At 42.2% G+C, this 24,251-nt stretch overlaps 2 protein-coding genes across 3 annotated transcripts in view; one reads left to right on the top strand and one right to left on the bottom strand.

The window, feature by feature from the left end:
* The window catches only part of AP4B1 (adaptor related protein complex 4 subunit beta 1), a 106,306-nt gene that overhangs the window by 9,820 nt on the left and 72,235 nt on the right, over positions 1-24,251 (top strand). The window lies entirely within an intron of this gene.
* DCLRE1B (DNA cross-link repair 1B) overlaps positions 1-24,251 on the bottom strand; it is a 67,121-nt gene that overhangs the window by 4,133 nt on the left and 38,737 nt on the right. The window lies entirely within an intron of this gene.

The raw sequence follows: 24,251 nt of genomic DNA, 5'->3' as shown, positions 1-24,251 counted from the left end.
TTCACATATATGGACGTAAGCCAAATTAAGCAGGTGTGTTACACAGCTGGTAACTGCATGTAACAGCAGTAACAGGAGCAAGCTCTGATCTCTGCTATTTAACAATTTAGACACTGCTATCAATCATTGACTGCTGTATTTAAATGGTGTGTTCACATTTGTGATTGGGCACCAGCTCCCATTAGACCCCTGCGTAACAATCCTGATTGGTTTACCATGGCAAGCGGAGTCCTATGAAGCCCATCCATAGACTTAACTTCATGGGAGACCTCCAATTACACTGCATACAATACTATATATACTCGAGTATAAGCCGAGATTTTCAGCCCACTTTTTTGGGCTGAAAGTAACCCTCTCGGCTTATACTTGAGTCATACCCTAGGGGCCGGAAGGGGAGCGGCAGCTGTGCAATAATACTCACCTGCTCCTGGCGTGGTATCCCTGGTTCCCCAGCGCCGGCAGCTTCTTCCTGTAATGAGCAGTCATATGGTACCGCTTATTACAGTAATGAATATGGACTCTCATGGGGTGGAGCCGCATATTCATTACTGTAATGAGCGGTACCATGTGACCACTCACTACATTAAGAAGTTGCCGGCGCCAGGGACCAGACGTGCAGGGCCCGCGCCAGGAGCAGGTGAGTATAACGCAGTGCACTATATTCACCTGCTCCCCGTTCCACCGTCAGCGCCGCTGCGTCTTCTGCATCCTTTGCAGTGACACTCAGGTCAGAGGGCCCGAGACGCAATTATTGCGCGCCGCCCTCTGCCTGTGTCAGTGCAGAGGACGGGGAAGACACAGCGGCGGTCAGCGGTGGAACGCAGAGCAGGTGAATATAGCAAGTGCCGGGGCCCTGAGAGGCGAGTATGTAATTTTTTTAATCGCAGCAACAGCATATGGGGCAAATGTCTGTATGGAGCATCTTATTGGGCCATGTGCAGCATTATATAGGGGCAAATATCTGTATGGGGCCATGTGCAGCATTATATGGGGCAAATATCTGTATGGAGCATCTTATGGGGCCATGTGCAGCATTTTATGGGGCAAATATCTATATGGGGCCATGTGCAGCATTATATGGGGCAAATATCTGTATGGGGCCATGTGCAGCATTATATGGGGCAAATATCTGTATGGAGCATCTTATGGGGCCATAATCCACATTTGTGGAGCATTATACGGGGCAAATGTGTCTATGGAGCATCTGATGGGGCCATGTGCAGCATTATATGGGGCAACTATCTGTATGGAGCATCTTATGGGGCCATAGTCCACATTTGTGGAGCATTATACGGGGCAAATGTGTCTATGGAGCATCTTATGGGTCATAATCATCATTTGTGCAGCATTATATGGGGCATATTTTGATATGGAGCATCTTATGGAGCCCATCATAAACTGTATGGGGCATTATATGGGGCGTATTTTGTATGGAGCATCTTATGTGGCCATCATGAACTGTATGGAGCATTATATGGGGCTCCTGATTCAATATGGATATTCAAAAACACAACCTACGGATGTCTCAATTAATTTTACTTTTATTGGTATCTATTTTTATTTTTGAAATTTACCAGTAGCTGCTGCATTTTCCACCCTAGGCTTATACTCGAGTCATTAAGTTTTCCAAGTTTTTTGTGGCAAAATTAGGGGGGTCGGCTTATACTCGAGTATATACGGTATTGCAGTATTCCCAAAACACAAAGAAACATTTCCCCAAAAATTACATACACACACACACACATATTATAGATATATATATATATATACATACATGCATATATATATATATATATATATATATATATATATATATATACACATACAGGTCCTTCTCAAAAAATTAGCATATAGTGTTAAATTTCATTATTTACCATAATGTAATGATTAGAATTAAACTTTCATATATTATAGATTCATTATCCACCAACTGAAATTTGTCAGGTCTTTTATTGTTTTAATACTGATGATTTTGGCCTACAACTCCTGATAACCCAAAAAACCTGTCTCAATAAATTAGCATATTTCAACCGTCCAATCAAATAAAAGTGTTTTTTAATAACAAACAAAAAAACCATCAAATAATAATGTTCAGTTATGCACTCAATACTTGGTCGGGAATCCTTTGGCAGAAATGACTGCTTCAATGCGGCGTGGCATGGAGGCAATCAGCCTGTGACACTGCTGAGATGTTATGGAGGCCCAGGATGCTTCAATAGCGGCCTTAAGCTCATCCAGAGTGTTGGGTCTTGCGTCTCTCAACTTTCTCTTCACAATATCCCACAGATTCTCTATGGGGTTCAGGTCAGGAGAGTTGGCAGGCCAATTGAGCACAGTAATACCATGGTCAGTAAACCATTTACCAGTGGTTTTGGCACTGTGAGCAGGTGCCAGGAAGCATGAAGTGCTCCAAAATCTCCTGATAGCTAGCTGCATTGACCCTGCCCTTGATGAAACACAGTGGACCAACACCAGCAGCTGACATGGCACCCCACACCATCACTGACTGGGTACTTGACACTGGACTTCAGGCATTTTGGCATTTCCTTCTCCCCAGTCTTCCTCCAGACTCTGGCACCTTGATTTCCGAATGACATGCAAAATTTGCTTTCATCAGAAAAAAGTACTTGGGACCACTTAGCAACAGTCCAGTGCTGCTTCTCTGTAGCCCAGGTCAGGCGCTTCTGCCGCTGTTTATGGTTCAAAAGTGGCTTTACCTGGGGAATGCGGCACCTGTAGCCCATTTCCTGCACACGCCTGTGCACGGTGGCTCTGGATGTTTCCACACCAGACTCAGTCCACTGCTTCCTCAGGTTCCCCAAGGTCTGGAATCGGTCCTTCTCCACAATCTTCCTCAGGGTCCGGTCACCTCTTCTCATTGTACAGCGTTTTCTGCCACATTGTTTCCTTCCAACAGACTTACCATTGAGGTGCCTTGATACAGCGCTCTGGGAACAGCCTATTTGTTGAGAAATTTCTTTCTGGGTCTTACCCTCTTGCTTGAGGGTGTCAATGATGGCCTTCTTGACATCTGTCAGGTCGCTAGTCTTACCCATGATGGGGGTTTTGAGTAATGAACCAGGCAGGGAGTTTTTAAAAGCCTTTAGAGAACCTTTTCTTGATATGCTAATTTATTGAGACAGGTTTTTTGGGTTATCAGGAGTTGTAGGCCAAAATCATCAGTATTAAAACAATAAAAGACCTGACAAATTTCAGTTGGTGGATAATGAATCTATAATATATGAAAGTTTAATTGTAATCATTACATTATGGTAAATAATGAAATTTAACACTATATGCTAATTTTTTGAGAAGGACCTGTATATATATATATATATATATATACATACACATATAACATCTGGCATTGGATCTTTCTCTGAGAGATTATCTGCCTGGGCAGATTGCTTTATTCAACCTTTGGTATCACATACCCCCACATACATCAAAGATACAAAAGCATTTTTGAATAATATTAAAGAATTAAAATGGAAACGAGAATATGGATGGGTTACCAGCGATGTCATTTCGCTTTATTCATCTATGCCGCATCAGGAAACATTATCGGCTGGATTCAGGGTGATGCAAATGTATAATACGGTGCCAGAGTGGATCATAGTTAAGATTGTGAATGTGGTGTCCTTTTTACCAGGGCTGTGGAGTCGGTAGAAATGTACAGACTCCAGCTTTAAAAAAAATGTATTAATATTTCATAACTTTCATATGAATTTTATAAATGTTACTCAAATATATATGTTCTATCAAACTATGAACAACAGTGATAAGCAGTTCTGCTGGAGATAGAGACATTTCTTACTTCTTGTGTGTCACTGTTCTCCACTGCCCTTATCTAATCTTAAGGTACCTTCACACTAAACGATATCGCTAGCGATCCGTGACGTTGCAGCGTCCTGGCTAGCGATATCGTTGAGTTTGACAGGCAGCAGCGATCAGGATCCTGCTGTGATATCGCTGGTCGTTTAGGAAAGTTCAGAACTTTATTTGGTTGTCAGATCGCCGTGTATCGTTGTGTTTGACAGCAAAAGCAACGATGCCAGCGATGTTTTACAATGGTAACCAGGGTAAATATCGGGTTACTAAGCGCAGGGCCGTGCTTAGTAACCCGATGTTTACCCTGGTTACCATCGTAAAAGTAAAAAAAACAAACAGCACATACTCACCCTCTGATGTCTGTCACACGTCCCTCGCCGTCCACTTCCTGCACTGACTGAGCGCCGGCCGTAAAGTAAAAGCACAGCACAGCGGTGACGTCACCACTGTGCTGTTAGGGCCGGCACTCAGTCAGTGCAGGGAAGCGGACGCCGGGGGACGCGAATGTGAGTATGTAGTGTTTGTTATTTTACATTTTGCACTGGTAACCAGGGTAAACATCGGGTTACTAAGCGCGGCCCTGCGCTTAGTAACCCGATGTTTACCCTGGTTACCCGGGGACCTCGGCATCGTTGGTCGCTGGAGAGCGGTCTGTGTGACAGCTCTCCAGCGACCACACAGCGACGCTGCAGCGATCGGCATCGTTGTCTGTATCGCTGCAGCGTCGCTTAGTGTGAAGGTACCTTTATACGCGGTTAACCTCATGCTGCCCCAACTCCCCTACTTACAAATTCTTAGTGGTAAAGCTCCTCCTCTAGACTAGATGTTTACTAGGTGTGCGTCTTCCAAGCATCTCACAGCTGCTACTCAGAAGAGGAAGACTGTAAGAAGTATTATCCTTTCAACAAACTTTGCATCAGTTAACTGTGAGTACATGAGGAATAACAGTATTACTGACCACTATATCAGTTGTACGACCTGGCAATAATTTTGTACAATTGTTTTTAGGAAAAACAATTGTCATTTGGATTGTGAATGCAGAATGAAAAACCTGAAAATGTCAAAGAAGCATCACATTAAATCAGCTGTATTTGAACATTTCACCATCACTCAAGATAGAAAACTATGTATAAAGGATCCAGACAAAAACAAATGCTGTGAAGCAAAGATCAGTGCATATTCAGGCAAAGATAAAAATGCTCCTACCAGAGCTTCTAATCTAAAGAGACATTTACAGCGCTTTCATCCAGAAGTACTGAAAGCAGTGGATGAGAAAGAATGCATCCAAACCAATGAACCAGTGCCCAGCTCTTCCAGCCAAACAAAGGAGCAGAGAATTTTGCAGCCATCAGTTGCAAGATATTTTGTCAGTGACAAAGTTACTGTAACAATGACAGTAGATACATTTAAAAAACAGATCATAGAGCTTGTTGTAAAGGATAGTGTGCCTATTTCATTATTTTCAAGACCAGCTTTTATGTGTCTGAATGGGGAAATGGCCCGCAAGCTTGGTGTTTCTCTGGAGAGAGAGAGTATTAGAAAATAGTAATCGAAGAAGCTTTTAAACAAAAGGAAGAACTTAAAAAAACTCTCAAGGGACACTTTCTGTTTCTTAAAATGGATGCCTGCACACGTCACAGAGTGAACCATTTTGCCATCAATGTCCGATTTGTTTGTGACAAAAATGAAATAGTTACCAAGACATTGGCAGTAGAAGACACCAAAGCTCATCACACCAGTGAGTTTCTCCAGGTATTGGTGGAAAAGGTTCTGCAGGACTATGAACTTAAAAAAGAGCAAGTTCTTTCTGTCGTAACTGACAATGCTTCAAATATGATAAGTACTATTAAGCTAATGAATGAGAGTAATGATGGTGACCAGCAGCTAGAAGAACATTCTGGGTCCACAGACACAAAAATGTTTGAAATAGAGGAACACAGAATTGTAACTGAGGAGCAAACTGAAGTTGCTTCAGATGAACAGCAACATGATAGTTTAGATGATCTTGTTGAAAGTGTGTCAATACGTTCTTTCATTCATCACATGCGCTATGTTGTGCATACGCTACAGCTGGCTATAAAAGAGACAGTCTGCAAGAAGGACATGCTGCTGCACCGATTGGCAAGGTGAGAAAATTGGCTACTGTTGCCAGAACCCCTAAACTTGACTCAATATTGAAGAGACGTGCTGGAAAAGGGGCAATTATTGATCAAGCCACATGATGGGGCAGTACTTAATGATTCAGCGCTTGGTTGAACTGAAAACCTTTCTTGTAGACATGGCTAACCTTCAACTGACGCTAAATGAAAGTCAGTGGAATCAGGTGACTGAGCTGGAAAAATTGCTAGAGCACCCATTTACAGTGACTAAAAAATTACAAGCAGAGGACTTAACTCCAGGTATTTTCTTAAAGGAGTGGAAGAACCTGATGTTTCGCCTGTCCCAAAGAGGAGGGTTAATTGCAAGTGGCATTGCTACATCAATGAAACGGAGAAAGGAGCTACTATTACAAAATAACATTCTTTTGGCAGCTGTTTATGTAGACCCAATGCATCGGATTCTTCTAGATGATCAACAGCTAACTAAAGGAAAAGAAGCTTTGTTTGAAATAGCAGTAAGGATGAAAGGGTTGCAGAACAGTAAGGAGGAACAAGAAGAACTTGATCGTCCTGCCACATCTTCACCCTCATCAACTGATGAAGAATTTAATTTCGAAAAATATTTGGATCACAAGGACCGTGCAAAGCGTTCCCGCATAGAAGAAGAGTCATCCCCATCAAAGAACACAGCCAGTACATTTCAGCAGAATTTTTCATGTGCACTAAAAGAAATTGAGAAATTTGACCGTTCATCAAAAATAACGGTGCAACAAGCGATTCCTCTGTATCCTGACATTGTCAGAGTGGTTACTGCTTTGCCACCAACCCAAATTAGTGTAGAGAGGTTGTTCTCTGCTCTCAAAATAATTAGCTCAGATTTGAGGGCATCCATGAAGGAGGATCTGACAGAGGCAATACTTTTTCTGAGGACAAATTTATAATTTCTTCTTATTAACTGCATAACAGTGTTTATTGCATATTTACTTACAAGAGTTTAGAAAAGTTTATAAAAGTTATTTGCTATATTCTAATTGTATTCTAATACATACAGTTTTTGCTCTAAGTGGTCTGATTACTTATATGATGGTGAGAAACTGAATAAGCACGAAGTTAATATTTTACAACAGTAATTTTATTGTTACGAATTGGCCATTTATGAAGGAGTCGGAGTCGAAGCCGGAACCTGATAAAATCCAGGAGTCGGAGTCGCAACTGTGGCTTACCGACTCCACAGCCCTGCTTTTTACTATCCCACAGTTATTTTTTTATTTAAAAAAAAAAAAAAAAAATTGTAAACAGGTTAAAGGTTGCCCGATGGGGGGCAAATGCTCCCCTTCTTTGGCAAATATTTATATAATATGTTGGGAATATCATTATTTGTTTTCAAAATCTAATCCATATTATGACAGGATTGTGTGGACAAGACGCTACATTGAGGATTTAATTTTTAAAAGTCAGGAGATCAAGTGGTTTTTGAATTTTTGAATTGTAACGATCAAAATTTGCAGTTTGGGGTGTGGCTATGTAAGCCGAGAGAGAGGACGCACCTTCTGGAGGCTCCCGTTATCCTGGTCTTAATCCTGCCATTAATCCCCCTGATTCGCAGTCCGCACCGGCTGGAGAGGTGCTTATGGACTTCGGGAGTCCGGTGACCCCCCTGAACGGCGACTTTGGAGCCCCAGGACGCCGGTGGTAGCAGCGGCCTGAATAGGCAGCGGAGTCTCTGAGTTGCGGCGGCCATCTTTGAGCGCGGCTCCGGCGGGAAGGACACAGCGCCGGCGGCAGCCGAGGCCGGGTGTATTCCCCTGAGACAGAGCGGACATCTGCACACAGCGGGGACGCTGTGGAACACCGAGGAGAAGAACAGGTGCCGGGTCCGGGCGGAGGGCGGTCCCTAGAAAGGCTGCAGCCATTATTACAGCGCGCACTCCAGCAGCAAGGAGAGCGGCGCTATATAGTACAGCCGCGGTGCAGCTCAGGAGGTGAGCCAACAGCCTGCAATAATAAAGGGGTGGTACGGTGTGTGCCCTGGAAGATTGGGCCCTGCACCCCCCTTATCAGATAAACACCTGTCTGCGCCATAACCCTGGAGGGATTATCCCCCCTCCCTGCTGTTTTGCCTGTGGGGGCTGTGGGCTGTTCTGGGACTCGGTGCCTGGATAAATTCTTAGTTGCTGCTCCTACACATACTTGGTAATTCCCTGCCTAACTGCCTCCTTGAGGTATATCCTGGTGTCTGACTCTGCCCTGCTATTGGAGAATAGACTGCCATAACCACAAGCCTGATCCTTTTGTGGGGACCTTCTATTAGTCGCCATGCAACATTCTAAAGGAGGGGGGGCTGCTGAAAAGTTGAGGAAATATGCTAGAGAAGATACCCCTGACAATGTACGTACCCTCAGAAATAACCCCTCGCAGAATCAACGCAAAAATCGCTCTTCTGACAGTAACGAGGGAGGGGAACAAGGCGAACTCACTCTTAAGCAAGCATCTGAGCAATTGATGCAAGCTATATCCCTCACCAGGTCCTCTCTCACTGAGAAAATAGAAGACGTACATACTGAAGTGGGCCGCTTGTGACATGATATGCAGGCTATGAGAGGACGTATCTCTGAGGTTGAAACAAGAGTGTCTCAGATAGAGGACACCATTACCCCAATGGAGGCTAAGCTCTCAAAGGCTGCCGGCTCTGTGAATGCATGTAAGCAAAAGGCAGATGACCTGGAAAACAGACTGCGCCGTAATAACATTCGCATTATTGGCCTGCCAGAACGCTCGGAGGGTCAGCAGCCTGAGCAACTTCTAGAGGATTGGCTTAGAACCTCCCTGGGAGATGGATTCTCCTCGACATTTGCCGTGGAGAGGGCCCATCGGGTCCCAACGAGACCTCTACCCCCCGGAACTCCACCTCGGCCCTTCTTGGCGCGTCTCCTCAACTGCAGAGACAGAGATGCGATTCTTCGCTTGGCGAGGCAGAAGAGCTCTATTAAATTCAATAACGCTACTATTTCAATCTTCCCGGACTTTTCTATGGAACTTCAAAAGCAGCGAGTCCGATTTGTAGAGGTTAAAAAGCAGCTCAGGGATAAGAACATCATCTACTCCATGCTTTATCCGGCTCGACTTCGCATTGTCCATAAAGGCTCCTCCCTGTTCTTTACTGATCCGGCGGAGGCAACCGAATGGTTGCGGTCATGCAGGGGGTCTAGTGTACCGGACTCCTAAGTTGCTCTCCTTACCTAATGGCAACACAAATTGGAGCTCTCTGTATTGGTGCTGAGCTTATCAACAATACCGGACGCTGGTTCCAGTGAGGGTATCCCCTTTTCTATCTGACTGTAGGAGTGTAAGATTATACTCCTCCACTGTTCAAATTTTGTTTTGTTTGGGTTTTTACACCAGTTTTGACGGTTTGATATGTTTGCTAGTCGCCAATGATAATTTTGTGCTCCGCGTGATGTTCCTGATCCCTGCCCGGGTTGCGATGTATGTTATTCCTTTTTTTAAGCGTAGATATGGGGTCTGAGATTATATATATGACGTGGAATATACGGGGTATTTAGACCCCCCGTAAGAAAATCAAGGTATTTTCTCAGATTAAAAGGTATCATCCCCATATTGTAGCCCTTGTAGAGACACATCTGACCAGAGACACAGTTAAATGTATACAAAAGCCGTGGGTGCAGTGGTCCCTTCACGCATTCCATACTAGTTACTCCAGAGGGGTTTCTCTGTTGGTACATAGAAATGTTAGGTGGGAGGCTAGGGAAGCACGACGTGATCCCGAAGGTCGCTTTGTTTTTGTACATGCCTTTATTAATACGCGAGAATATGTGATACTATGTATTTATAACCCACCCCCAGCTAGTATATCGGTTCTTCGCATGGCAATAGGTTTCTCCCTAAGTTATCCTAATGCTAGTGTTATTTGTATGGGAGATTTTAACTTAGTCATGGATAATTTTAAAGACAGATTGAGACTAGACGGGGAGACGTTTGGGGGACCTCCTCATCAGTCCCCCTCTCAATTGGCGCTATTTATGAGCAGTAGCGGATGGTTAGATTTATGGAGGACACGCCACCCTGAAATAAAAGAATATACCTGTCATTCATCAACTAGACAGTCTCTATCTCGCATAGATTACATATTTGGATCTAGTGACCTGGCATTATGGGTAGATAGTATCGAACATGGTAATAGGGGAATATCAGATCACAGTCCAGTCATTCTCAAATTTAAATACGGTCAGCCAAACAACTATATACCTTGGAAATTGAATCCCTTCTGGTTGAAATTGATAGACTCTAGTGATAGAACGGTTGATCAGTTGAGCTGTTTTGTCTTTACTCACCCAGACCCCTCGAATCTTAATCTGTTTTGGGACACTCTAAAGGCATACTTAAGGGGATGTTTGTCCTCCACAATTTCCTACATTAAAAGGGTGACGGCAAGGGAGGATGATGAGATGGAGCAGCGGCTGAGGGATTCGGAGGCCGCCTATGTGGCTAATCAGACCAATGGTAACAGGGTGGAATGGCTTACCTCCCAAAGATTATACACCCAACATATACAGGTCCTTCTCAAAAAATTAGCATATAGTGTTAAATTTCATTATTTACCATAATGTAATGATTACAATTAAACTTTCATATACTATAGATTCATTATCCACCAACTGAAATTTGTCAGGTCTTTTATTGTTTTAATACTGATGATTTTGGCATACAACTCCTGATAACCCAAAAAACCTGTCTCAATAAATTAGCATATCAAGAAAAGGTTCTCTAAATGACCTATTACCCTAATCTTCTGAATCAACTAATTAACTCTAAACACATGCAAAAGATACCTGAGGCTTTTAAAAACTCCCTGCCTGGTTCATTACTCAAAACCCCCATTATGGGTAAGACTAGCGACCTGACAGATGTCAAGAAGGCCATCATTGACACCCTCAAGCAAGAGGGTAAGACCCAGAAAGAAATTTCTCAACAAATAGGCTGTTCCCAGAGTGCTGTATCAAGGCACCTCAATGGTAAGTCTGTTGGAAGGAAACAATGTGGCAGAAAACGCTGTACAGCGAGAAGAGGTGACCGGACCCTGAGGAAGCAGTGGACTGAGTCTGGTGTGGAAACATCCAGAGCCACCGTGCACAGGCGTGTGCAGGAAATGGGCTACAGGTGCCGCATTCCCCAGGTAAAGCCACTTTTGAACCATAAACAGCGGCAGAAGCGCCTGACCTGGGCTACAGAGAAGCAGCACTGGACTGTTGCTAAGTGGTCCCAAGTACTTTTTTCTGATGAAAGCAAATTTTGCATGTCATTCGGAAATCAAGGTGCCAGAGTCTGGAGGAAGACTGGGGAGAAGGAAATGCCAAAATGCCTGAAGTCCAGTGTCAAGTACCCAGTCAGTGATGGTGTGGGGTGCCATGTCAGCTGCTGGTGTTGGTCCACTGTGTTTCATCAAGGGCAGGGTCAATGCAGCTAGCTATCAGGAGATTTTGGAGCACTTCATGCTTCCTGGCACCTGCTCACAGTGCCAAAACCACTGGTAAATGGTTTACTGACCATGGTATTACTGTGCTCAATTGGCCTGCCAACTCTCCTGACCTGAACCCCATAGAGAATCTGTGGGATATTGTGAAGAGAAAGTTGAGAGACGCAAGACCCAACACTCTGGATGAGCTTAAGGCCGCTATTGAAGCATCCTGGGCCTCCATAACATCTCAGCAGTGTCACAGGCTGATTGCCTCCATGCCACGCCGCACTGAAGCAGTCATTTCTGCCAAAGGATTCCCGACCAAGTATTGAGTGCATAACTGAACATTATTATTTGATGGTTTTTTTGTTTGGTATTAAAAAACACTTTTATTTGATTGGTCGGGTGAAATATGCTAATTTATTGAGACAGGTTTTTTGGGTTATCAGGAGTTGTATGCCAAAATCATCAGTATTAAAACAATAAAAGACCTGACAAATTTCAGTTGGTGGATAATGAATCTATAGTATATGAAAGTTTAATTGTAATCATTACATTATGGTAAATAATGAAATTTAACACTATATGCTAATTTTTTGAGAAGGACCTGTAGATACTAAGTCGAAGCGCAAATTATTTTTTACCCGCCAATCCTATTTTGAATTGGGGAATCAGGCCAGTACACTTCTAGCCTTTTTAGTACGCCAACATAACACCTCTAATACAGTACTACACATTCGGGCACCTGATAGTTCGTTGGTATCCTCAACTGAAGAGATTCTTCGATGTTTTTGTAATTACTATAAGTCATTGTACAAATCTGACGGTGGTTTTGGTGTCCCTGAGTGTGTGGACTATTTATCAGACATAGCGTTCCCCTCACTGAGTCCAGCTCAGCAGGCCTTTATGGAGGCCGAGTTTACTCTGGAGGAAGTGGAACATGCTATAGTGGACATGGCTACCGGGAAGGCCCCTGGACCTGACGGGTTTCCCGCTGAGTTCTATAAAAAATATCTGAGCCATCTGGCACCACTTTTATTGAAGGTGCTCCAGGGTATGTGGGAGGGAGAGTCTATGCCTGAAACATTTTACGATGCAAATATTATTGTACTTAAGAAGGAGGGAAAGGACCCCCTGGAGTGTGGGTCGTATCGCCCCATATCATTGGTGAATGTAGATTATAAGATCTTCACTAAAATCTTGGCCACCAGACTAAATATGATCATACTAGACCTTATACACCCAGATCAAACTGGCTTTATGCCCGGGAAAAGTACCTCCATCAATATTAGACGGGTCCAATCAGTGATTCAATATAGCTCTTTAGAACTGGATAATAACTGGGCACTGGCGTCACTAGATACAGCCAAAGCGTTCGACTCTCTTGAGTGGCCTTTCCTTTCCGCATGCCTACGGAAATACGGTTTTGGGGACAAATTTATTAGAGGGATAGATACGCTATATAGGAATCCTAGGGCACGGGTAATTGTGAATAATTCTATCTCTGATTCTTTTACTTTGCACAGGGGAACCCGTCAAGGGTGTCCCCTATCCCCGGCTCTCTTTGCCCTCGCGATAGAAGCTTTAGCAATACGTATAAGATCCTCTATAGATATCAAGGGAATTAATATTGCGGATCGTGTGGATACCATCGGTCTTTATGCCGATGACATGATCATATTTATGGATAAAATAGAAGAAACGCTACCGCAAGTAATAACAACCATCGACAAATTTAGTAAATTCTCTGGTCTCTATATAAATTGGGACAAATCTGCCCTAATGCCCCTGTCTCATGCTCCGATACCCTGTCTTGAAAATCTCTCGTCGCTACCTGTAGTCTCCAGTTTCAAATATTTGGGTATTCATATGTCCCAATATAGTCGGCTAGACCTACAACTTAACATTTACCCACTATTAGACCTGGTCAAATCTAAATTTATAACCTGGAGCAAACTCCCCCTCTCTGTTGCAGGCCGCATCAATTTAATTAAAATGATATTACTTCCCAAACTTAATTATTGTCTCCAACACAGTGCCATGCCAATACCCAAGCCTTTCTTCGCAAATTTAAATTCTCTAACCACATCCTTTATATGGGGAAAGACTAGACCCAAACTTAAACTATCTACTCTGCAGAGACCAAAAAGGGGGGGTGGGGCGGCTTTACCAGACTTTTACTTATACTATCTTGCCGGACAGGCCAGGGCATTGAGCAAATGGATGCCTAATAACTCTACCTAATTCAGAGAGTCATTTACTTCACTCTGCCCGGATTGATTGCCCATTGGGATTTCTGGAAACAGAGAAAGTTAATGCTCCCCGTTTGCTGCCTTTGCTTCGGCTGGCGAGATTGATATGGAGACAAATCAAAAAAGTTATCACATTTGCAGATGTAATAGCTGAGATGCCACTATGGCATAATAGTTATTTCCCAGAATTACTGAATCACCCATCTACTGAGTTCTGGATCTCATACGGTGTTCTTTCGGTGGGCAATGTATATGACCAAGGGGTTTTTGTATCCTTCGAACAATTACGGGATACCTACAATATCCCAAGATCTCAATTCTTCCGTTATTTACAGCTAAGGTCAGCTTTCCAATCATATATGCGAAATATAGGTGCGGGTCGAGCGATCTCATCTCTACCTCTGATAGGCATTCTCAACTCACAAGGTCCTCAGGGACTCATTTCCTCTTTATATACATATCTGTTATCCGTGGGAGATGGGTCTACTATAACTCTCTTAAAAAGAAGTGGGAGGGACTTCTTCCTGATACAATGGGAGAGGAATGGGAAGATATTCTAGAGTCTCCAACTAAAGTTTCTCCTTCAGTTAATAACAGGATGACCCAGCTGTATATTGTATATCAGACCTATTTGACCCCAACGCGACTCTTTAAAATGGGTCGCCTCCATTCGTCAGATTGCTTGCGATGTCATGCACAAGGTGCAGATTTTATCCATATGATTTGGAGGTGCCCGGTAATTTCTCACTATTGGAAAGAGGTCACGACATTATTAACATCTTTATTGTCAATCCCTGTTCCACTTGAGCCATTGACCTGCTTATTCGGGGTGTGGGATGCAGAGGCCTGGGATCACTATACTGGGATCTTTCTTCGAGAGACGCTCTTCTTGGCACGGAAGGTACTGGCGCTAAGGTGGATGGGTGGTTCCTCCCCGTCTCTCAGAGTTTGGATCGATTTGGTGAACTCGGTCGTTCCATATGAAATAACACTGTACCAAAATAGAGGATGCCCAGGTAAATTCGAAAAAGTCTGGGGTAGATGGAACTCCTCTTATAATACTCTGTAGTCTGCGCTGATTAGATACATGCACGGGAGGATGGGCTTGTGGTTCTGGGACATCGCTTGTGGAGTAGGATTCAGCTCTATTTTTCCTTTTTGGCGACTTACTGTTAACGGTTAAAATTGTATAGTAGATATTTTATAGATGCTAATGATTTAGCATGCACAGTTTATTACCTCTGTAAGTTCTGGATATGATAATAATCTGTAATTCTTTGTATCCGGTGGTATAATTGATGATGATAAATGCTAAAGTGTGCATTATTTGTTTATTCTGGAATTAATAAACGAATTTAAAAAAAAAAAAAATTGCAGTTTGTTTCAGAATACAAGGATCAAGTTCCCCTTTTCTAGATATATTTGTTGAAGGACATGTGAATAATGGTTAAATCTGTAGCAGATTATACCGTAAGCCAACTATGGGTAATGGAGTTTTGCATGCATCCAGTGCACACCCTGTTCACACAATAAAGAATTTGCCCATCTAAAAAATTTTTAGGGCGAGGCATTCTTCTTCTAATGATGTTGAATTCAATCAGGAGTGCTAAGCAACTGCAAGGAAATTCAAGCAGTGAGGTTATTCACAGGCATGTGTGAACAGGGGCAGAAACATAGCATGCAGTAGAAACAGAGAACAATGTTTAATGGATCGCAGTATACGGGATTCTCAATCACAAGTAGTTTTTTCTACACCATTTTCCATTGAATATCCACAAATAGTTAATATAATAAAACGGCATCTTCCAGTTTTGAGGCAGGACAAAAAAAAACTACCACCACCTATCTATATAATTGTCTAAGGGGTACTTCCGTCTGTTTGCCTGTTAAGGAAATCCCGCTTCGCTGATTGGTCACGGCCGGCCTATGCAGCATCAATAGTAAAAAGATATAATGTAAAAAAATAATAAAAAAAGTTAAAAAAAATCGTGCTATTCTCACCTACCGGGGTCCACCAAAGCCGTCCTGCTCTTCGTGATGCGGCCGGCAGCTTCCATTCCCAGTGATGCATTGCGAAATTACCCATATGACTTCATCTGGGTAATTTCACAATGCATCATTGGGAACGGCAGCTGCCGGCCACATCGTGAGGAGCGGGACAGCTTCAGTAGATGCCGGAAGGTGAGTATATAACTATTTTTTATTTCAATTCTTTTTTTTAACAGGGATATGGTGCCCACACTGCTATATACTACGTGGGCTGTGCTATATACTACGTGGGCTGTGCTATATACTAGGTGGGCTGTGCTATATACTACGTGACTGTGCTATATAATATATGGCTGTCTGTGTTATATACTATGTGGGCTGTGTTATATACTACGTGGCTGTGCTATATACTACGTGGCTGTGCTATATACTACGTGGTTGCTATATACTATATGGCTGTGCTGTGCTATATACGTGGGCTGTGTTATATACTACGTCGCTGTGCTATATACTATGTGGGCTGTGCTATATACTACGTGGGCTGTGCTATATACTATGTGGGCTGTGCTATATGCTAGGTGGGCTGTGAAATCGGCTACGTGGCTGTGTTATATACTACGTGGCTGTGCTATATTTCTCTGCTGTATCCGTGCATCATGAATCGTGGTATGTGTTAAGGAGGGGGGGGGCACTGAGACTCTTTCACGCGGGGCCCTCAGAAACCTGGAGCCAGCCCTGGCTTCACCGGCCGGGCGCGACCAGTCAGGGACAGGCGCAGTGATTTGAACCACGCTTCGCTAATTGGTCGCGCCGGGCCGGCTGGCCGAATCCTGTGTATTCATTGCATTATTCTTAAATCTTCATAAATAAACTACATACATATTCTAGATTACCCGATGTGTTAGAATCGGGCCACCATCTAGTTTTAGATAATGGAGTGCGATTTGTAGCAAAAAAATCCAAGACTTTAGCCAACATGTTGTCACCCAATTTATATGTGGGATCAAATAATTCAGAACAAAGATTATTCCTGGTTAGAAAGTACGGGTACCTACAAATGCAGCATGAGAAGATGTGGAATGTGTCAATATATGCAAAAAAACACCAAATTTAAAGCAAAAGATGCACAGCATGATTATATTATCGAATATTTTGCTGTTTCTTGTCAGGCATGTAATGTGCAATATGTGGGATCAACCACACGTAAATTAAAGCAGAGAATTAAAGAACATGTATAAGGAGCTGCTGTAGGTAATAGCAATGATAAATGCTCTTTGTCAGGAGTGTCCAGGCACTTCAAGGAGGTTCATGCTGGCAACAAGACTTCCATGAGAGTAACTGCCATTGAACAAGAGGGCAGTCAGAGGAGGGGATACAGTATCTACTCTGCGAGCCAGAGAGGAAGATTGGATTTTAAAATTAGATACTTGTTTCCCCAAAGGAATGAATTATAAAACAGATCTGATGTATTTTTATTAAGTGACGCTTTCAAGCATAAATGCAATAAAGATATGTGGTTTATGTATATATATGTGGGGGTATTTATTTGTATTTACATATATGGGTAAAGGGTATTGTTGTATTTGCAATATTGTATATAGACTTATTGGCTATAACATTTGTATAACACTCAGGTTGGGCAGGGTGTGTGTGTCTTTTGTCCAATGGGTACTCAGGTGTTTATTATATGGTTAAATGACCCGTATTGTGATTGGTTGTAGCCTTATGTTATGTGCCTTTATATATTGTGTTGTAATGTGTTTTTATTATGCTATGACTAAAGGGCAGTATCGCCGGAAACGCGTCAGCTTGTTTTTATGATGCACTAATAAAAGGACAAGATTTTTATTCTATCTTCATCTCCTCCATTCAATATTTACATGCGCTGGGTAAGTGAGTGATTTACAATATTGCAGTACATAAGTGATCAAAGGATTGCAAGTTTAACCCCTTCATCCCATACGACGTACTATCCCGTCGAGGTGACCTGGGACTTAATTCCCAGTGACGGGATAGTACGTCATATGCAATCGGCCGCGCTCACGGGGGGAGCGCGGCCGATCGCGGCTGGGTGTAAGCTGACTATCGCAGCTGAAATCCAGCACTATGTGCCAGGAGCAGTCATGGACCGCCCCCGGCACACTGCGATCAAACATGATCGCAGCGTTCCGGGGGCATAGGGAAGCATCACGCAGGGAGGGGGCTCCCTGCGTGCTTCCCTGAGACCCTCGGTACAAGGCGATGTGCTCACCTTGTACTGAGCGTCTCCTCCCTGCAGGCCCCGGATCCAAAATGGCCACGAGGTTACATCCGGGTCCTGCAGGGAGGTGACTTACAAGCGCCTGCTCAGAGCAGGCGCTGGTAAGCCAGGAGCAGTGCACGTAAGATCGCTGATCTGACACAGTGCGGTGCAAAGTGTCAGATCAGTGATCTGTCACTATACTGTGATGTCCCCCCCTGGGACAATGTGATAATGTAAAAAAACAAATATTTAGATGTGTAAAAAAAATAAATAAAAATAATTCCTAAATAAAGAACAAAATATATATATTATTCCCATAAATACATTTCTTTATCTAAATAAAAAAAAAAAAACAATAAAAGTACACATATTTAGTATCGCCGCGTCTGTAACGACCCGACCTATAAAACTGTGCCACTAGTTAACCCCTTCAGTGAACACCGTAAAAAAAAAAAATAAAAATAAAAAAAGAGGCAAAAAACAACGCTTTATTATCAACACGCGATCAAAAAGACGGATATAAATAACCATGGTACCGCTGAAAACGTCATCTTGTCCCCCAAAAAACGAGCCGCCATACAGCATCATCAGCGAAAAAATAAAAAAGTTATAGTCCTCAGAATAAAGCGATGCAAAAATAATAATTTTTTCTATAAAATAGTTTTTATCGTATAAAAGAGCCAAAACATAAAAAAAAGATATAAATGAGGTATCGCTGTAATCATACTGACCCGAAGAATAAAACTGCTTTATCAATTTTACCAAACATGGAGCGGTATAAACGCCCCCCACTAAAGAAATTCATGAATAGCTGGTTTTGGTCATTCTGCCTCACAAAAACCGGAATTAAAAGTGATCAAAAAAAATGTCACGTGCCCGAAAATGTTACCAATAAAAAGTCAACTCGTCTCGCAAAAAACAAGACCTCACATGATTCTGTGGACCAAAATATGGAAAAATTATAGCTCTCAAAATGTGGAGACGCAAAAACTATTTTTTGCAATAAACAGCATCTTTTAGTGTTTGACAGCTGCCAATCATAAAAATCCACTAAAATACCCGCTATAAATAGTAAATCAAACCCCCCTTCATCACCCCCTTAGTTAGGGAAAAATAATAAAATTTAAAAAATGTATTTATTTCCATTTTCCTATTAGGGTTAGGGCTAGGATTAGGGTTGGGGCTACAGTTAGGGTTGGGGGTGTGTTGGAGTTAGGGGTGTGTTGGGGTTAGGGGTGTGGTTGAGGTTAGGGGTGTGGTTGGGATTGGGGTTAGGGGTGTGTTTGGATTTCGGTTACAATTGGGGATTTCCACTGTTTAGGCACATCAGGGCTCTCCAAACGCGACATGGCATCCGATCTCAATTCCAGCCAATTCTGCGTTGAAAAAATAAAACAGTGCTCCTTCCCTTCCGAGCTCTCCCGTGCGCCCACACAGGGGTTTACCCCAACATATGGGGTATCAGCATACTCAAGACAAATTGGACAACAACTTTTGGGGTCCAATTTCTCCTATTACCCTTGGGAAAATAAAAATTTGGGGGGCTAAAAAACCATTTTTGTGGGAAAAAATGATTTTTATTTTCACGGCTCTGCGTTATAAACTATAGTGAAACACTTGGGGGTTCAAAGTTCTCACAACACATCTAGATAAGTTCCTTGGGGGGTCTAGTTTCCAATATGGGGTCACTTGTGTGGGGGGGGGGATTTCTACTGTTTAGGTACATCAGGGGCTCTGCAAATGCAACGTGACGCCTGCAGACCAATCCATCTAAGTCTGCATTCCAAATGGCGCTCTTTCCCTTCCGAGCTCTGCCATGCGCCCAAACGCTGGTTCCCCCCCCCCCCCCCCCCATATAGAGGGTATCGGTGTACTCAGGACAAATTGGACAACAACTTTTGGCGTCCAATTCCTCCTGTTACCCTTGGGGTATGGGGTCACTTGTGGGGGGGGTTTCTACTGTTTAGGCACATCAGGGGCTCTCCAAACGCAACATGGCGTCCCATTTCAATTCCAGTCAATTTTGCATTGAATGTCAAATGGCGCTCCTTCCCTTCCGAGCTCTGCTATGCGCCCAAACAGTGGTTAACCCCCACATATGGGGTATCAGCGTACTCAGGACAAATTGCACAACAACTTTTGGGGTACAATTTCTTCTGGTACCCTTGGGAAAATAAAAAATTGGGGGCAAAAAGATAATTTTTGTGAAAAAATATGATTTTTTATTTTTACGGCTCTGCATTATAAACTTCGGTGAAGCACTTGGTGGGTCAAAGTGCTCACCACACCTAGATAAGTTCCTTAGTGGGTCTACTTTCCAAAATGGTGTCACTTGTGGGGAATTCAATGTTTAGGCACATCAGTGGCTCTCCAAATGCAACATGGCATCCCATCTCAATTCCTGTCAATTTTGCATTGAAAAGTCAAAAGGCGCTCCTTTCCTTCCGAGCTCTGCCATGCACCCAAACAGTGGTTTACCCCCACATATGAGGTATCCGCGTACTCAGGACAAATTGTACAACAACTTTTGGGGTCCATTTTCTCCTGATACCCTTGGTAAAATAAAACAAGTTGGAGCGGAAGTAAAATTTTTTGTGAAAAAAAGTTAAATGTTCATTTTTTTTTTTTAAAAACATTCCAAAAATTCCTGTGAAACAGCTGAAGGGTTAATAAACTTCTTGATTGTGGTTTTGAGCACCTTGAGTGGTGCAGTTTTTAGAATGGTGTCACACGTGGTTATTTTCTATCATATAGACCCCTCAAAATAACTTCAAATGTGATCCCTAAAAAAAAAAAAAAATGGTGTAAAAATGAGAAATTGCTGTTCAAATTTAACCCTTATAACTCCCTACCCAAAAAAATTTTGGTTCCAAAATTGTGCTGATGTAAAGTAGACATGTGGGAAATGTTACTTATTAAGTATTTTGTGTGACATATCTCTGTGATTTAAGGGCATATAAATTCAAAGTTGGAAAATTGCCAAATTTCCGTTTTTTTCACAAATAAACACAGGTAATATCAAAGAAATTTTACCACTATCATGAAGTACAATATGTCATGAGAAAACATTGTCAGAATCTTCGGGATCCATTGAAGCGTTCCAGAGTTATAACCTCATAAAGGGACAGTGGTCAGAATTGTAAAAATTGGCCCGGTCATTAACGTAACTTGCGTTTATTTGTGAAAAAAACGGAAATTTGGCGAAAATTTTGAAAATTTCGCAATTTTCCAACTTTGAATTTTTATGCCCTTAAATCAGAGATATGTCACACAAAATACTTAATAGGTAACATTTCCCTCATGTCTACTTTTCATCAGCACAATTTAGGAACCAACATTTTTTTTTGTTAGGGAGTTATAAGGGTTAAAAGTTGACCAGCAATTTCTCATTTTTACAACACCACTTTTTTTTTTAGGGACCACATCTCATTTGAAGTCATTTTGAGGGGTCTATATGACAGAAAATACCCAAGTGTGACACCATTCTAAAAACTGCACCCCTCAAGGTGCTCAAAACCACATTCAAGAAATTTATTAACCCTTCAGGTGTTTCACAGGAATTTTTGAAATGTTTAAATAAAAATTAATTTTTTTTTTTTTTTTTTTTTTTTTTTACACAAAATTTATTTTAGCTTCAATTTGTTTTATTTTACCAAGGGTAACAGGAGAAAATGGACCCCAAAAGTTGTTGTACAATTTGTGCTTAGTACGCTGATACCCCATATGTGGGGGTAAACCACTATTTGGGCGCATAGCAGAGCTCGGAAGGGAAGGAGCGCCATTTGACTTTTCAATTCAAAATTGACTGGAATTAAGATGGGACGCCATGTTGCGTTTGGAGAGCCCCTGATGTGCCTAAACATTGAAACCCCCCACAAGTGACACCATTTTGGAAAGTAGACCCCTTAAGGAACTTATCTAGATGTGTGGTGAGCACTTTGACCCACCAAGTGCTTCACAGAAGTTTATAATGCAGAGCTGTAAAAATAAAAAATCATTTTTTCACAAAAATTATCTTTTTGCCCCCATTTTTTTATTTTCCCAAGGGTAAGAGAAGAAATTAGACCACAAAAGTTGTTGTGCAATTTGTCCTGAGTACGACGATACCCCATATCTGGGGGTAAACGACTGTTTGGGCGCATGGCAGAGCTCGGAAGGGTAGGAGCGCCATTTGACTTTTCAATGCAAAATTGACTGGAATTAAGATGGGACGCCATGTCGCATTTGGAGAGCCCCTGATGTGCCTAAACATTAAACCCCCCCACAAGTGACACCATTTTGGAAAGTAGACCCCCTAAGGAACTTATCTAGATGTGTTTTGAGAGCTTTGATCCCCCAAGTGTTTCACTACAGTTTATAACGCAGAGCCGTGAAAATAAAAATTCTTTTTTTTTTTTTTTCGCAAAAAAAAAAAATGATTTTTTAGCCCCCAGTTTTGTATTTTCACAGCGGTAACAAGGTAAATTGGACCCCAAAAGTTGTTGTCCAATTTGTCCTGAGTACGCTGATACCCCATATGTGGGGGGGGGGGAACCACTGTTTGGCCGCATGGCAGAGCTCGGGAGGGAAGGAGCACCATTTGGAATGCAGACTTAGATGGATTGGTTTGCAGTCGTCACGTTGCATTTGCATAGCCCCTAATGTACCTAAACAGTAGAAACCCCCCACAAGTGACCCTATATTGGAAACTAGACCCCCAAGGAACTTATCTAGATGTGTTGTGAGAACTTTGAACCCCCAAGTGTTTCACTACAGTTTACAACGCAGAGCCGTGAAAATAAAAAATCTTTTTTTTTTCCCCACAAAAATGATTTTTAGCCCCCCAAATTTATATTTTCCCAAGGGTAACAAGAGAACTTGGACCCCAAAAGTTGTTGTCCAATTTGTCCTGAGTACGCTGATGCCCCATATGTTGGGGTAAACCCCTGTTTGGGCACACGGGAAAGCTCGGAAGGGAAGGAGCACTGTTTTACTTTTCAATGCAGAATTGGTTGGAATTGAGATCGGACGCCATGTCGCGTTTGGAGCGCCCCTGATGTGCCTAAACAGTGGAAACACCTCAATTCTAACTGAAACCCTAATCCAAACACACCCCTAGCCCTAATCCCAATGGTAACCCTAACACACCCCTAACTCTAATCCCAACCGTAAATGTAATCCAAACCCTAACCCTAACTTTAGCACCAACCCTAACCCTATCTTTAGCCCTAACCCTAGCCCTACCCCTAGTCCCAACCCTAACCCTAGCCCTAACCCTAACGGGAAAATGGAAATAAATACATTTTTTTTAATTTTATTATTTTTCCCTAACTAAGGGGGTGATGAAGGGGGGTTTGATTTACTTTTATAGCATTTTTTATAGCAGATTTTTATGATTGGCAGCCGTCACACACTAAAAGACGCTTTTTATAGCAAAAAAGTTTTTGCGTCTCCACATTTTGAGACCTATAATTTTTCCATATTTTGGTCCACAAAGTCATGTGAGGTCTTGATTTTTGCGGGACGAGTTGACGTTTTTAATGGTAACATTTTCGGACACGTGACAGCTTTTGATCGCTTTTTATTCCGATTTTTGTGAGGCAGAATGACAAAAAAAACAGCTATTCATGAATTTCTTTTGGGGGAGGCGTTTATACCGTTCCACGTTTGGTAAAATTGATAAAGCAGTTTTATTCTTCGGCTCAGTACGATTACAGCGATACCTCATTTATATCATTCTTTTTATGTTTTGGCGCTTTTATACGATAAAAACTTTTATAGAATAAATAATTATTTTGGCATCGCTTTATTCTGATGACTATAACTTTTTTATTTTTTCGCTGATGATGCTGTATTGCGGCTCGTTTTTTGCGGGACAAGATGACGTTTTCAGCGGTACCATGGTTATTTATATCCATCTTTTTGATCGCGTGTCATTCCACTTTTTGTTCGGCGGTATGATAATAAAGCGTTGTTTTTTGCCTTGTTCTTTTTTTTTTTTTTTCCCCTACGGTGTTCACTGAAGGGGTTAACTAGTAATATAGTTTTATAGGTGGGGTCGTTACGGACGCGGCGATACTAAATATGTGTACTTTTATTGTTTTGTTTTTTTTATTTAGATAAGAAATGTATTTATGGGAATAAAATATATATTTTTTTTCTTTATTTAGGAATTATTTTTTTTTGTTTTTTTTACACATGTGGCAATTTTTTTTTAAACTTTTTTACTTTATCCCAGGGGGGGACATCACAGATCGGTGATCTGACAGTATGCATAGCACTCTGTCAGATCATCGATCTGACTTAGAGCACTGCAGGCTTACCAGCGCCTGCTCTGAGCAGGTACTCGGTAAGCCACCTCCCTCCCTGCAGGACCCGGATGC

The sequence above is a fragment of the Ranitomeya variabilis genome, chromosome 3 (genome assembly GCF_051348905.1).
Source record: "Ranitomeya variabilis isolate aRanVar5 chromosome 3, aRanVar5.hap1, whole genome shotgun sequence".
In the NCBI taxonomy this organism is placed as follows: domain Eukaryota; kingdom Metazoa; phylum Chordata; class Amphibia; order Anura; family Dendrobatidae; genus Ranitomeya; species Ranitomeya variabilis.
Note: the sequence above shows the minus strand (reverse complement) of the source record. Positions and strands in the feature narration are given on the sequence as shown.